This window comes from Nerophis ophidion, linkage group LG02 (assembly GCF_033978795.1).
Source record: "Nerophis ophidion isolate RoL-2023_Sa linkage group LG02, RoL_Noph_v1.0, whole genome shotgun sequence".
In the NCBI taxonomy this organism is placed as follows: Eukaryota; Metazoa; Chordata; class Actinopteri; order Syngnathiformes; family Syngnathidae; genus Nerophis; species Nerophis ophidion.
In genome coordinates, this window is record NC_084612.1 from 81,694,386 (window position 1) to 81,710,221 (window position 15,836).

Consider the following 15,836-nt stretch of genomic DNA (forward strand, 5'->3'; position numbering starts at 1 on the left):
ATGACGTCATTTCAACATCATCTCATTCAAATATTATTAAATAATTGTATTTATAACAGTTATTTTGCTGTATTTAAAAAAACAAAAACTTTTTTTTTTTTTTGCTTGTGATTTTTCGGGTTATACAAAAAAAAAAGTGTTGTTTGGACATTTCAGTTTTAGAGATTTCTCCATGCAAAGCAACAAAACTCAAAGCTTTTCTGCCCGTCACTCACGCACAGCAGTGATTGGGCGAATAATTAAAATACAAAATAAATCATTTTGACTTATTTCTGTTATTTTGCCGTCATTAAAAACTTTTTTTTCCCCGCCTGTGATTATTAATACAAAAGAAAGTGGTCGGAGCTTTTCTTCCCGTCACTCACGCACAGCAGTGATTGGGCGAATAATTAAATTATAATATAAATCATTTGATTTATTTAATTTATTTTGCTGTCATTAAAAAAAACAATTTTTTTTTTTTTTCAACTGTGATTATTAAAACGGAAAATAAAGTGGTCGGAGCTTTTTTCCCCCGTCACTCACGCGCAGCAGTGATTGGGCGAATAATTAAAATATAGTATAAATCATTTTGATTTATTTAATTTATTTTGCTGTCATTAAAAAAACACTTTTTTTCTTTCTTTTTTTTTTGCCTGTGATTATTAAAAAAAAAATGAATGGTCGGAGCTTTTCTTCTAATCACTCACGCACAGCAGTGATTGGGCGAATAATTACAATTTATATATATCATTTTGATTTATTTAATTTATTTGCTGTCATTAAAAAACACTTTATTTTAACTGTTTTGCCTGTGATTATTAAAACAAAAAAAAGTAGTCAGAGCTTTTCTTCCTGTCACTCACGCACTGCAGTGATTGGGCAAATAATTTAAATATAATATAAATCATATTGATTTATTTAATTTATTTTGCTGTCATTTAAAAAAACGTTGGTTTTTTTTCGCCTTTGATTATTAAAACAAAAAAAAGTGGTCAGAGCTTTTTTTCCCGTCACTCATGCACAGCAGTGATTGGGCGAACAATTAAAATATAATACAAATCATTTTGATTTATTTAATTTATTTTGCTGCCATTAAAAAAAAACACTTTTTTTGTTTGTTTTTCGCCTTTGATTATTTAAACAAAAAAAAGTGGTCGGAGCTTTTCTTTCCCGTCACTCACGCACACCATCCACTCGCCGTGTGTAAAGAAAAAGAAAAGGTTGCCGGGCATTTAATTTCAAGGTGCAGACGACGAATGAAGCTGAGTCATCACAAAACGATATCCTCTTGTTGTTGTCCACTCGTTGATATTTCACCGATACTGAAAACGATAATGATATCATCTTGGAAAATAAGACATTGTTTTTTTTTGTTTTTTTTTTAGGGCTGTGATTTACGCGCGAGTTCCAGCCGACTCGTCTCGGCCGGAGCTTTTCTTCCTGTCCTTCCGACAAGAGAGAATTATTTAATTATTTTAAAAAAGTGACATTTTAGTCCAGTAGGGGTCAGTGCGATACTTTGCCTTCCTGTGCTGAGTCTTTCCCCCCCCCCCCTCGTCACCTCAGAACGTAGCTTAGCCAAAACGATCGGGACTTTATGCTACATGCTAATCACACGTAGCATTTTTCTTTCGACGATTTCTCATCATTCTTAGCTCCTCCCCCCCCCCCCTTGAAAGAAAAAAAAGGACACCATCCAACCCATATTGTGCTACACTGTATGATATGAATCATAATGATAATAATAATGATAATAATAATAAAAAGAAAGGCTTGTGCTGTACATAGCTAACGTCATTAGCTTCCAATAAGGTGGTAGGTTTTGTCTCTGCACGTTAGCTCTTTGCACACGACCCTCAACTACAGACGTGACGTGACAGTACCCCCCCCACCCCCCACACACATTTCTATGGAATCCTGTTTTATTTTCTACTGTGCTTTTACTGCTTAGCGACGTGTACGTTGAATTATTTACTCCCTGTACTGTAACGGCAGACTACCCTGTATCGTTTCCTACTTGGTCAAATATATTTTTATAAATAGCGCCCAACGGCTGCCGTCTGCTACTTCCTGCGCCAGAGAGAGGACTTCCTCTCAGCTCCTGTGGACCGTTGAAATTTGGTCATTTTACAACACAAATACAACATTGAAACAACGTGATTTTTGACAACGTTTATTCAATGTCAAGTTCTGACGTTAATTCAACCATTGAAATTTGGTCATTTCCCAACCAATATTCTACCACACAAATACAACATTGAAACAACATGCTTTTTGACGACGTTTAATCTATGATTTCTTCCGACATTGATTTGACCATTGAATTTTGGTCATTTTACAACACAAATACAACATTGAAACAACATGATTTTGCTGACGTTTATTCGACCATTGAAATTTGGTCATTTCCCAACCAATATTCTACAACACAAAAACACAGTTGAAACAACATGCTTATTGATAACATTTAATCAATGTTAGGTTCTGACATTGATTTGACCATTGAAATGTGGTCATTTTACAACACAAATACAATATTCGATCGTTGAAATGTGGTCATTTTACAACAAAAATACAACATTAAAAAAACATGCTTTTTGACGACATTGATTTGACCATTGAATTTTGGTCATTTCCCAACCAATATTCTACAACACAAACACAACATTGAAACAACATACTTTTTGACAACGTTTAATCAATGTTGGGTTTTGAAGTTGATTTGACCGTTGAAATTTGGTCATTTTACAACACCAATACAATGTTGAAACAACGTGATTTTTGGTCACTCGTTTTCAATGTTGAGCCCTGACGTTGATTTGACCGTTGAAATTTGGTCATTTTACCAACCAATATTCTACAACACCAATACAAAATTGAAACAACATGCTTTTTGACGACGTTTAATCCATGATTTCTTCCGACGTTGATTTGACCATTGAAATTTTGGTCATTTTACAACATTGAAACAACATGATTTTGTTGACGTTGATTCGACCGTTGAAATTTGGTCATTTCCCAACCAATATTCTACAACACAAAAACAACGTTGAAACAACATGCTTATTGATAACGTTTAATCAATGTTAAGTTCTGACGTTGATTTGACCGTTGAAATTTAGTCATTTTACAACACAAATACAACATTTGATCGTTGAAATGTGGTCATTTTACAACACAAATACAACATTAAAAAAACATGCTTATAGACGACGTTGATTTGACCATTGAATTTTGGTCACTTCCCAACCAATATTCTACAACCAAAACACAACATTGAAACAACATGCTTTTTGACAACGTTTAATCAATGTTGGGTTTTGAAGTTGATTTGACTGTTGAAATTTGGTCATTTTACAACACAAATACAACATTGAAACAACATGCTTTTTGACGACATTTAATCAATGTTGATTTCTGGCGTTCATTTGACCGTTGAAATTTGGTCATTTTACAACACCAATACAACATTGAAACAACATGCTTTTTGACAACGTTTATTCAATGTGAAGTTCTGACGTTAATTCAACCATTGAAATGTGGTAATTTCCCAACCAATATTCTACCACACAAATACAACCTTGAAACAACATGCTTTTTGACAACGTTTAATCAATGTTGGGTTGTGAGGTTGATTTGACCGTTGAAATTTGGTAATTTTACAACACCAATACAATGTTGAAGCAACGTGATTTTTGATCACTTGTTTTCAATGTTGAGCCCTGACGTTGATTTGACCGTTGAAATTTGGTCATTTTACCAACCAATATTCTACAACACCAATACAAAATTGAAACAACATGCTTTTTGACGACGTTTAATCAATTTTGGATTCTGACGTTGATTTGACCATTGAAATGTGGTCATTTTACAACACAAACACAACATTGAAACAAAATGACTTTGCTGACGTTTATTCGACCATTGAAATTTGGTCATTTCCCAACCAATATTCTACAACACAAAAACACCATTAAAACAACATGCTTATTGATAACTTTTAATCAATGTTAAGTTCTGACGTTGATTTGACCGTTGAAATGTGGTCATTTTACAACAAAAATACAACATTGAAAAAACATGCTTTTAGACGACGTTGATTTGTCTGTTGAAATTTGGTCAGTTTACCAACCAATATTCTACAACCAAAACACAACATTGAAACAACATGCTTTTTGACAACGTTTAATCAATGTCGGGTTTCGAAGTTTATTTCACCGTTGAAATTTGGTCATTTTACAACACAAATACAACATTGAAACAACATGATTTTTTTGACGTTTATTCGACCATTGAAATTTGGTCATTTACCAACCAATATTCTACAACACAAACACAACATTGAAACAACATGCTTGTTGACGACGTTTAATTAATGTTGGGTTCTGGCGTTGATTTGGCCGTTGAAATTTGGTCATTTTACAACACAAATACAACATTGAAAAAACAACATTTTAGAGGAAGTTGATTTGACCATTGAAATGTGGTCATTTTCCCAACCAATATTCTACAACACAAATACAACGTTGAAAAAACATGCTTTTTGACGACGTTGATTTGACCATTGAATGATGGTCTTTTCCCAACCAATATTCTACAACAGACATACAAAATTGAAAAAACATGCTTTTTGACAACGTTTAATCAATGTTGGGTTCTGGTGTGGATTTGACCATCAAAATTTGGTAATTTCCCAACCAACCAATACGACCCAAATACAACATTAAAACAACATGCTTTTTGACAACGTTTAATCAATGTTGGGTTTTGATGTTGATTCGACCGTTGATATTTGGTCATTTTACTACACAAATACAACATTAAAAAAATATGCTTTTTGACGACATTGATTTGACCATTGAATTTTTGGTCATTTCCCAACCAATATTCTACAACACAAACACAACATTGAAACAACATGCTTTTTGACGACGTTTAATCAATGTTGGGTTGTGGCGTTGATTTGACCGTTGAAATTTGGTCATTTTACAACACAAATACAACATTGAAACAACATGATTTTGTTGATGTTTATTTGACCATTGAAATGTAGTCATTTCCCAACCAATATTCTACAACACAAAAACAATATTGAAACAACATGCTTATTGATAACGTTTAATCAATGTCGGGTTTTGAAGTTGATTTGACTGTTGATATTTGGTCATTTTACAACACAAACACAATATTGAAAAAACACAATCTTAGAGAAAGTTGATTTGACCATTGAAATGTGGTCATTTTCCCAACCAATATTCTACAACACAAATACAACGTTGAAAAAAAAACATGCTTTTTGACAACTTTTAATCAATGTTGGGTTTTGAAGTTGATTTGAACGTTGATATTTGGTCATTTTACAACACAAACACAACATTGAAAAAACACAATCTTAGAGGAAGTTGTTTTGACCATTGAAATTTGGTCATTTTCCCAACCAATCTTCTACAACACAAATACAAAGTTGAAAAAAAAACATGCTTTTTGACAACTTTTAATCAATGTTGGGTTTGAAGTTGATTTGACTGTTGAAATTTGGTCATTTTAAAACACAAATACAACATTGAAAAAAAAAATGTTTAGAGGAAGTTGATGTGACCATTGAAATGTGGTCATTTTCCCAACCAATATTCTACAACACAAATACAACATTGAAACAACATGCTTATTGACAACGTTTAATCAATGTTGGGTTCTGACGTCGATTTGACCGTTGATATTTGGTCATTTTACAACACAAATACAACATTGAAAAAAACATGCTTTTAGACGACGTTGATTTGACCATTGAAATTTGGTCATTTCCCAACCAATATTCTACAACCAAAACACAACATTGAAACAACATGCTTTTTGACAACGTTTAATCAATGTTGGGTTCTGGCGTTCATTTGACCGTTGAAATTTGGTCATTTTACAACACAAATACAAAATTGAAACAACATGCTTGTTGACGACCTTTAATCAATGTTGGGTTTGAAGTTGATTTGACTGTTGAAATTTGGTCATTTTACAACACAAATACAACATTGAAAAAAAAAATGTTTAGAGGACGTTGATTTGACCATTGAAATGTGGTCATTTTCCCAACCAATATTCTACAACACAAATACAACGTTGAAAAAACATGCTTTTTGACAACTTTTAATCAATGTTGGGTTGTGAAGTTGATTTGACTGTTGATATTTGGTCATTTTACAACACAAATGCAACATTGAAAAAAACATGCTTATAGACGACGATGATTTGACCATTGAATGATGGTCTTTTCCCAACCAATATTCTACAACAGACATACAAAATTGAAAAAAACATGCTTTTTGACAACGTTTAATTAATGTCGGGTTCTGGTGTTGATTTGACCATCAAAATTTGGTAATTTCCCAACCAACCAATACGACCCAATTTCAACATTGAAACAACTTGCTTTTTGACAACGTTTAATCAATGTTGGGTTCTGAAGTTGATTTGACCATTGAAATTTGGTCATTTCCCAACCAATATTCTACAACAGACGAACAAAATTGAAAAAACATGCTTTTTGACAACGTTTAAACAATGTTGGGTTCTGGCGTTGATTTAACCATCGAAATTTGGTCATTTACCAACCAAAATTCTACCACACAAACACAACATTGAAACAACATGCTTTTTGACAACGTTTAATCGATGTTGGGTTCTGAAGTTGATTTGACCGTTGAAATGTGGTCATTTTACAACAGAAATACAACATTGAAAAACCATGCTTTTAGACGACGTTTATTTGACCATTGAATTTTGGTCATTTCCCAACCAATATTCTACAACACAAACACAACATTGAAACAACATGCTTATTGACAACTTTTAATCAATGTTGGGTTTTGAAGTTGATTTGACTGTTGATATTTGGTCATTTTACAGCACAAATACAACAATGAAAAAACTAAATTTTAGAGGAAGTCGATGTGACCATTGAAATGTGGTCATTTTACAACAGAAATACAACTTTGAAAAACCATGCTTTTAGACAACGTTTATTTGACCATTGAATTTTGGTCATTTCCCAACCAATATTTTACCACACAAATACAACATTGAAACAACATGCTTTTCGACAATGTTTAATCAATGTTGGGTTTTGAAGTTGATTTGACCGTTGAAATTTGGTCATTTTACAACACAAACACAACATTGAAACAACATGCTTTTTGACAACGTTTAAACAATGTTAGGTTCCGACCATTGATATTTGATCATTTTACACCACAAATACAACATTGAAAAAACATGCTTTTAGACGACGTTAAATCAATGTTGGGTTCTGACGTTGATTTGTCCGTTGACAAAAGTGAAACCACTGTTCAACACACACACACATATATACATATTTTATATATTAATATATATATATAAAAATATGTGACTCAGAATTACCTAAAAATCTAGCACGCTAACTGTTAGCATGCATTAAAATAACAAAATATGCGACTCGGAATGATGTGACTAGCGAGCAATGCTAACAGCAGTATAATTATAATATCAGTAATATTCGGGCCTGCAACCAATCAGAGCCCCCCCACTGGGAGTCCTCACTTGGTGGTAAGCATGTGCGAGGTTGCTTTATGGATGGACTAATATTGTTGCTGCCACACAGTTGGTGTACTCGCAGCCTTGATGGATGACGTCTGATCCAAGCTTTTTATAAAGCATGCAGAAGAAGAAGTCCTGCGGAGTGGTTGATGTCTGGCGTGCCGGCTGGCGGTCGGTCGCTCGGCGTCGTGGTCGTGGTGGCGAAGTCAGGAGGAGTCCGACTGTGCGGGGGTGAGAAAAATAAGGAGTAAATTGGAAAGTTAAATGAGAAAATAAAGTGTCATCATGGCGGAAGAAAGAAAGAAGTCCCGTGGTCTTCTCCTCCGTGACCTCCGTGATGGACGTTAGCGTCCTGTGGTGGCCGATACAGACCGTCGATACCAGACTGATACTTCATTGTGTCCCTCGTGCAAAATAAAATAACTATATATATACATATATATATATATATGTATATATATATATATATGCCCAAAAAAAGTCTGCGGGCTATAGAGCGTTTTCCATTCGGGCTCCAGTACTCTGGAATGCCCTCCCGGTAACAGTTCGAGATGCTACCTCAGTAGAAGCATTTAAGTCTCATTTGTATACTCTAGCCTTTAAATAGACTCCCTTTTTAGACCAGTTGATCTGCCGTTTCTCTTCTTTTTCTCCTATGTCCCACTCTCCCTTGTGGAGGGGGTCCGGTCCGATCCGGTGGCCATGTACTGCTTGCCCGTGTATCGGCTAGGGGACATCTCTGCGCTGCTGATCCGCCTCCGCTTGGGATGGTTTCCTGCTGGCTTCGCTGTGAACGGGACTCTCGCTGCTGTGTTGGATCCGCTTTGGACTGGACTCTCGCGACTGTGTTGGATCCATTGTGTATTGAACTTTCACAGTATCATGTTAGACCCGCTCGACATCCATTGCTTTCCTCCTCTCCAAGGTTCTCATAGTCATCATTGTCACCGACGTCCCACTGGGTGTGAGTTTTTCCTTGCCCTTATGTGGGCCTACCGAGGATGTCGTGGTGGTTTGTGCAGCCCTTTGAGACATTTGTGATTTAGGGCTATATAAGTAAACATTGATTGATTGATTGATGATATATACAAACCCCGTTTCCATATGAGTTGGGAAATTGTGTTAGATGTAAAATATAAACAGAATATAATGATTTGCAAATAATTTTCAACCCATATTCAGTTAAAAATGCTACAAAGACAACATATTTGATGTTCAAACTCATACATTTTATTTTTTTGTTGTTGCAAATAATCATTAACTTTCGAATTTGACAAAGAAGTTGGGAAAGGTGGCAATAAATACTGATAAAGTTGAGAAATGCTCATCAAACACTTATTGGAACATCCCACAGGTGTGCAGGCTAATTGGGAAACAGGTGGGTGCCATGATTGGGTATAAAAACAGCTTTCCAAAAAATGCTAAGTTTTTCACAAACGAGGATGGGGCGAGGGTCAGTTTTAGAACAACATTTCTTAACGAGCTATTGCAAGGAATTTAGGGATTTCCCCATCTACGGTCCGTAAAATCATCAAAAGGTTCAGAGAATCTGGAGAAATCACTGCACGTAAGCGATGATGTTACGGACCTTTGATCCCTCAGGCGGTACTGCATCAAAAACAGACATCAGTGTGTAAAGGATATCACCACATGGGCTCAGGAACACTCCTTAAAACCACTGTCAGTGACTACAGTTGGTCGCTACATCTGTAAGTGCAAGTTAAAACTGCTATGCAAAGCAGAACCCATTTATCAACAACACCCAGGAACGTGGCCGGCTTGGCTGGGGCAGAGCTCATCTAAGATGGACTGATGCAAAGTGGAAAAGTGTTCTGTGGTCTGAAGAGTCCACATTTTAAATTATATTTGGAAACTGTGGACGTGGTGTCCTCCGGAACAAAGAGGAAAATAACCATCCGGATTGTTATAGGCGCAAAGTTGAAAAGCCAGCATCTGTGATGGTATGGGGTGTATTAGTGGGTAACTTACACATCTGTGAAGGCACCATTAATGCTGAAAGGTCCATACAGGTTTTGGAGCAACATATGTTGTCATCCAAGCAACGTTATCATGGACGCCCCTGCTTATTTCAGCAAGACAATGCCAAGCTATGTGTTAGAACAGCGTGGTTTCGTAGTAAAAGAGTGCAGATACTTTCCTGGCCCGCCTGCAGTCCAGACCTGTCTCCCATGGAAAATGTGTGAAGCGTAAAATACGACAGCGGAGACCCCGGACTGTTGAAGGACTGAAGCTCTACATAAAACAAGAATGGGAAAGAATTTCACTTTCAAAGCTTCAACGATTAGTTTCCTCAGTTCCCAAACGTTTATTGAGTGTTGTTCAAAGAAAAGGTGATGTAACACAGTGGTGAACATGCCCTTTCCCAACTACTTTGGCAGGTGCTGCAGCCATGAAATTCTAAGTTAATTATTATTTGCAAAAAAAAAAATAAAGTTTATAAATTTGAACATCAAATATGTTGTCTTTGTAGCACATTCAACTGAATATGGGTTGAAAAGGATTTGTAAAACATTGTATTTCGTTTAAATTTACATCGAACACAATTTCCCAACTCATATGGAAACGGGGACGACGACGGTTATATTTGTTTTTATTGCATTCTCACTTGTAAAGAAACTTAAATAAAAGTCAGCTTACAGCGGAGCCAGTGGGAGGTTCTCCATTCCGCATATAAAAAACAATAAATAACACTCCAAAAAACACAAATAATACTCAATTTATATTTTCTGACTTGAATATTAACAAGTATTAGTATTATTTTTATTATGAACACTAACTATTTCTAGCGTCAATGTGGTCACTTCCTGTTTACATCATCGAGTGGGCTGCTGCTTCCTCGCTTCCCTGCTCCTTGGAACTTTATTCTAGCTCATAAGTCATGCCTCTCACCTGGACACAAGAAGTCTGAGTAGGTAATCCAACAAGTTGGCACACTCTGACAGCCACTTTGGACCCGGAAATGGTAAGAACGACACAAAAAGATGCTCATCTGTTTGTTTGTTTTTATTTTTTTTAAACTACTTGTGGCAGCAGTGAGAGTATTAAAAAGCAGAGAAAGTCTGCCGAGTTTCTCAAGCACAAAAAATATGACTAAAGTGGTGAAGCTGAATTTTATTTTGCACTTTAATTTGATTGACAGTTTAATTCAGAAGCATTTATTATTATTTATTGTATTTATTTTTTCTTGAGCCCAAAAATTGTGACTAAAGTGGTGAAGCTGTATTTTCAATTGCACTTTAATTGGATTGACCATTTAATTAGGAAGCATTTAGTATTATTTATTTTGTTCTTAAGCGCAAAAAGTAATGACGAAAGGGGTGAAGCTCAATTTTCAATTGCACTTTAATATGATTGACAGTTTATTTAGTAAGCATTTATTGTTATTGATTGTATTTACTTTTTCTTATGCCCCAAAATTATGACTAAAGTGGTGAAGCTGTATTTTCAATTGCACTTTAATTGGATTGACCGTTTAATTAGGAAGCATTTATTATTATTTATTTTGTTCTTAAGCGCAAAAAGTTATGACTGAAGTGGTGAAGCTGAATTTTCTTTTGCACTTTAATTTGATTGACAGTTTAATTAATAAGCATTTATTATTTATTGTATTCATATTTTACTTAGGCACAAAAAATATGACTAAAGTGGTGAAGTTGAATTTTCTTTTGCACTTTAATTTGATTGACAGTTTAATACATAAGCATTTATTATTTATTTTATTTATTTTTGCTTGAGCGCAAAAAATATGACTAAAGTGGTGAAGCTTTATTTTCAATTGCACTTTAATTTGTATGACAGTTCAATTACGAATCGTTTATTATTTATTTATAATTTTTTCTTAAGCGCAAAAATTATGACTAAAGTGGTGAAGCTGTATTTTCAATTGCACTTTAATTTGATTGACAGTTTAATACATAAGCATTTATTATTTATTTCATTTATTTTTTCTTAAGCGCAAAAAATATGACTAAAGCAGTACAATTAGGAATCTTTTATTTTTTATTTTATTTTTTTTTTGAGCGCAAAAATTATGAGTAAAGTAGTGAAGCTTTATTTTCAATTGCACTTTAATTTGATTGACGGTTTGATTACGAATAATTTATCATTATTTATTTTATCATTTTGTTCTCGAGCGCGAAAAGTTATGACTAAAGGGGTGAAGTTGAATTTTCTTTTGCACTTTAATTTGATTGCCAGTTTAATACATAAGCATTTATTATTTATTTTATTTATTTTTTCTTAAGCGCAAAAAATATGACTAAAGTGGTGAAGCTGTATTTTCAATTGCACTTTCATTTTTATGACAGTTCAATTACGAATCATTTATTATTATTTATTTATAATTTTTTTCTTAAGCGCAAAAATTGACTAAAGTGGTGAAGCTATATTTTCAATTGCACTTTAATTTGATTGACAGTTCAATTACGAGTAATTTATTATTGTTTATTTTATCATTTTGTTCTTAAGCGCAAAAAGTTATGACTAAAGTGGTGAAGCTGAATTTTCTTTTGCACTTTAATTCAATTGACAGTTTAATTCATAAGAATTTTTTATTTTTTATTTTATTTATTTTTGCTTAAGGGCAAAAATTATGACAAAACTGGTGAAGCTGAATTTTCAATTGAACTTTAAATTGATTAACAGTTTAATTAGTAAGCATTTATTAATGTTTTGTTCTTTTTAAGCGCAAAAAATATGACTAAAGTGGTGAGGCTGTCTTTTCAATTGCACTTTAGTTTGACAGTTTAATAACTCAGCATTTATTATTGATTTTATTTATTTTTTCTAAAGCGCAAACACTTATGACTTAAGTGGTGAAGCTGAATTTTCAATTGCACTTTAATTTGATCGACAGTTTAGTTTGGAAGCATTTATTTCATTTATTTGTTTTAAGCGCAAAAACTATGACTAAAGGGGTGAAGCTGAATCTTCAATTGCACTTTAATTTGATTGGCAGTTTAATTAGTAAGCATTTATTATTATTTATTTTTTCTTAAGCGCAAGCAAATATGACTAAAGTGGTGAAGCTGTATTTTCAATTCCACTTTAATTTGATTGACAGGTTAGTTAGGAAGCATTTATTTATTTATATATTTTTTTCTTAAGTGCAAAAAATTATGACTAAATTGGTGAAGCTGAGTTTTTAATCGCACTTTAATTCAATTTACAGTTTAACTAGTAAGCCTTTATTATTATTAACTTTTTCTTAAGCACAAAAATTATGACTTAAGTGCTGTATTTTTAATTGCACTTTAATTTGATTCTCAGTTTGATTAGTAAACATTTATTTTTAATTATTATGTTTATTTTTGTAAAGCGCAAAAAATATGACTAGGGTGGTGAAGCTGCATTTTCAATTGCACTTTAATTAGTTTTAATTAGTAAGTTTGTTTTTTTGTGTGTTTTTTTTTAAGTGGTAAAATAATTATGAAAAAACTGTATTTTCATTTGCACTTTAATTTGATTGACAGTTTAATTAGTAAGCATTTATTATTGAGTCCCTTCTTATGCAATATATTTGATTAGTTTTTATTTTTCTAGTCAGCCTGTCCTAAGCCTTGGGTTTGTGTATTAAATGAATAATAATTTATGGAAAAAAACATAATTTTGTATAATTTGACATGGCTTTAAACTGTAAGTAGATTAGATATTTTTATTAAACATGATTAAAATCAAGCCCATGATTATTAAATCATTGTTAAAATTTGATTGGGGTCCCGGACCCTGCTGTAGTGGAAAAGTTCAAACCTCAAGGTCAAAAATGTTTTTTTATCGTTGCATATTTTCTTCCCTTCCCACTTCCTGTTCTGTGTGCTGCAGCACCGTAAAATTGCATTTGTCTTGTTGTCCCTGAATGCCTCAGAGAGAGGGCGCTTTATTTTGAAAGGTTGAGGCCTGACAAAAGGTCAAAGTTGAGTCCTAATCATTTGGTGTTACAGCAGAAGTCATCACGCCACTTATTTACGTTTCATCAGCGCAGGAGATTAGAAATGATGCAATTTCCTGGCGTTTTACCCCCTACTTCCTGTCTATTCAACTCTCCCTCTGAGCCGCCGCCGCTAATCTTGTCAAAAGATTAGACTTTGTTCATCTTTATCTCATTCTGGAGGTTTCTCATAAATAACAAAAGCTTTTGATGCTATCAATTACTGCGGAGTGCTGCTCGCTGTGCGCCTACACACACACGCACACACACACACACACACACACGTACACGCTTCTGTATATAATTGTCATGCAAAGAGTGGCCACAGCCATATTTGATGCTTTATTTCAGACCATCAACATTTTAACCAAGACTTCATAAAACTCATAACCTAACTTGACTATTTCACTGCATCTTTCTTGTTTTAGTGGCTTATTTTAAGACATGCTGTTTATTTTTATTGTGCAGTTATCTTCTATTTTTTTACTGTATTTATTTTTCATTCAAAGACACATTTTTGAATAGTTTTCTTTTGTGCAGCCTTTATTTATTTATTTATTTATTAATTCTATACATATATAATTAAATATATATATATATATGTGTGTGTGTTTGTGTGTGTGTGTATATATATAAATGTATATATATGTGTGTGTATATATATAAATGTATATATATGTATGTATATATATATATATATATATATACATGTATACGTGCATATATGTATGTATGTATATATATATATATATATATGTATGTATTAGTATGTATGTATATATACATATATACATACATATATATGTATGTATATTATATATATATATATAAACATACATATATATATGTATTTGTATGTATATATATATATATATATATGTATATATATATATATATATATATATATACATGTGTATATATGTGTATATATATATATGTATATATGTATATGTATACATGTGTATATATATGTGTATATATATATATATACATATATATGTATGTTTATATATATATATGTATGTATGTTTATATATATATATATATGTATGTTTATATATATATATATATATATATATATATATATATATATCTATATATATATATATATATATATATATATATATAATATACATACATATATATGTATGTATATATGTATGTACATATATTTTTTTACTGTATTTATTTTTAATCCAAAGACACATTTTTGAAGTTTTCTTTTGTGCAGCCTTTATTTATGTATTTATTAATTCTATACATATATAATTAAATATATATATATATATATATATATATATATATATATATATGTGTGTGTGTTTGTGTGTGTGTGTATATATATGAATGTATATATATGTATGTATATATATATATATATATATATATATATATATATATATATATATATACATGTATACGTGCATATATGTATGTATGTATATATATATATATATATATATATATATATGTATGTATTAGTATGTATGTATATATACATATATACATACATATATATGTATGTATATTATATATATATATAAACATACATATATATATATGTATTAGTATGTATGTATATATATATATATATATATATATATATGTATATATATATATATATATATATATATATATATATATACATGTGTATATATATGTGTATATATATATATGTATATATGTATATGTATACATGTGTATATATATGTGTATATATATATATATATATGTATGTTTATATATATATATGTATGTATGTTTATATATATATGTATGTTTATATATATATATATATATATATATATATATAATATACATACATATATATGTATGTATATATGTATGTACATATGTATTTATGTATTTGTATACATGTGTATACATGTGTATGTATGTGTATATATGTATACATATGTGTATATATATATATATATATATATATATATATATATATATATATATATACTGTATACATGGGCTAGGGAGTAGCTTTTTTTCTATGAAGCGGATTCTGTTTTGTTGCGCCCTACAAGGTGTTTATACTATAAGTAGTGTGCTAATTGCACTCCAGCTGTACAATCGGAAAACTCATCTTTCTTGTCCTTTTCCAAACCGAATGCAGAGGCGTTGAAACCCCCTTGTAAAATCGCTACGGCTAACAGTAGCTTTTCTATGGAAAATCCAATGTACGTTAGCATCAAGCTATCACATTTTTGAAAGAGTGGAGCCTTACTTAACGTTGGAGTGTTTTCTACATGACATGTTGCATCACATTCAAAATGCAAACAAGTCGATTAGATGAAGTACATGTATAAGTGAATAATTATTTGGA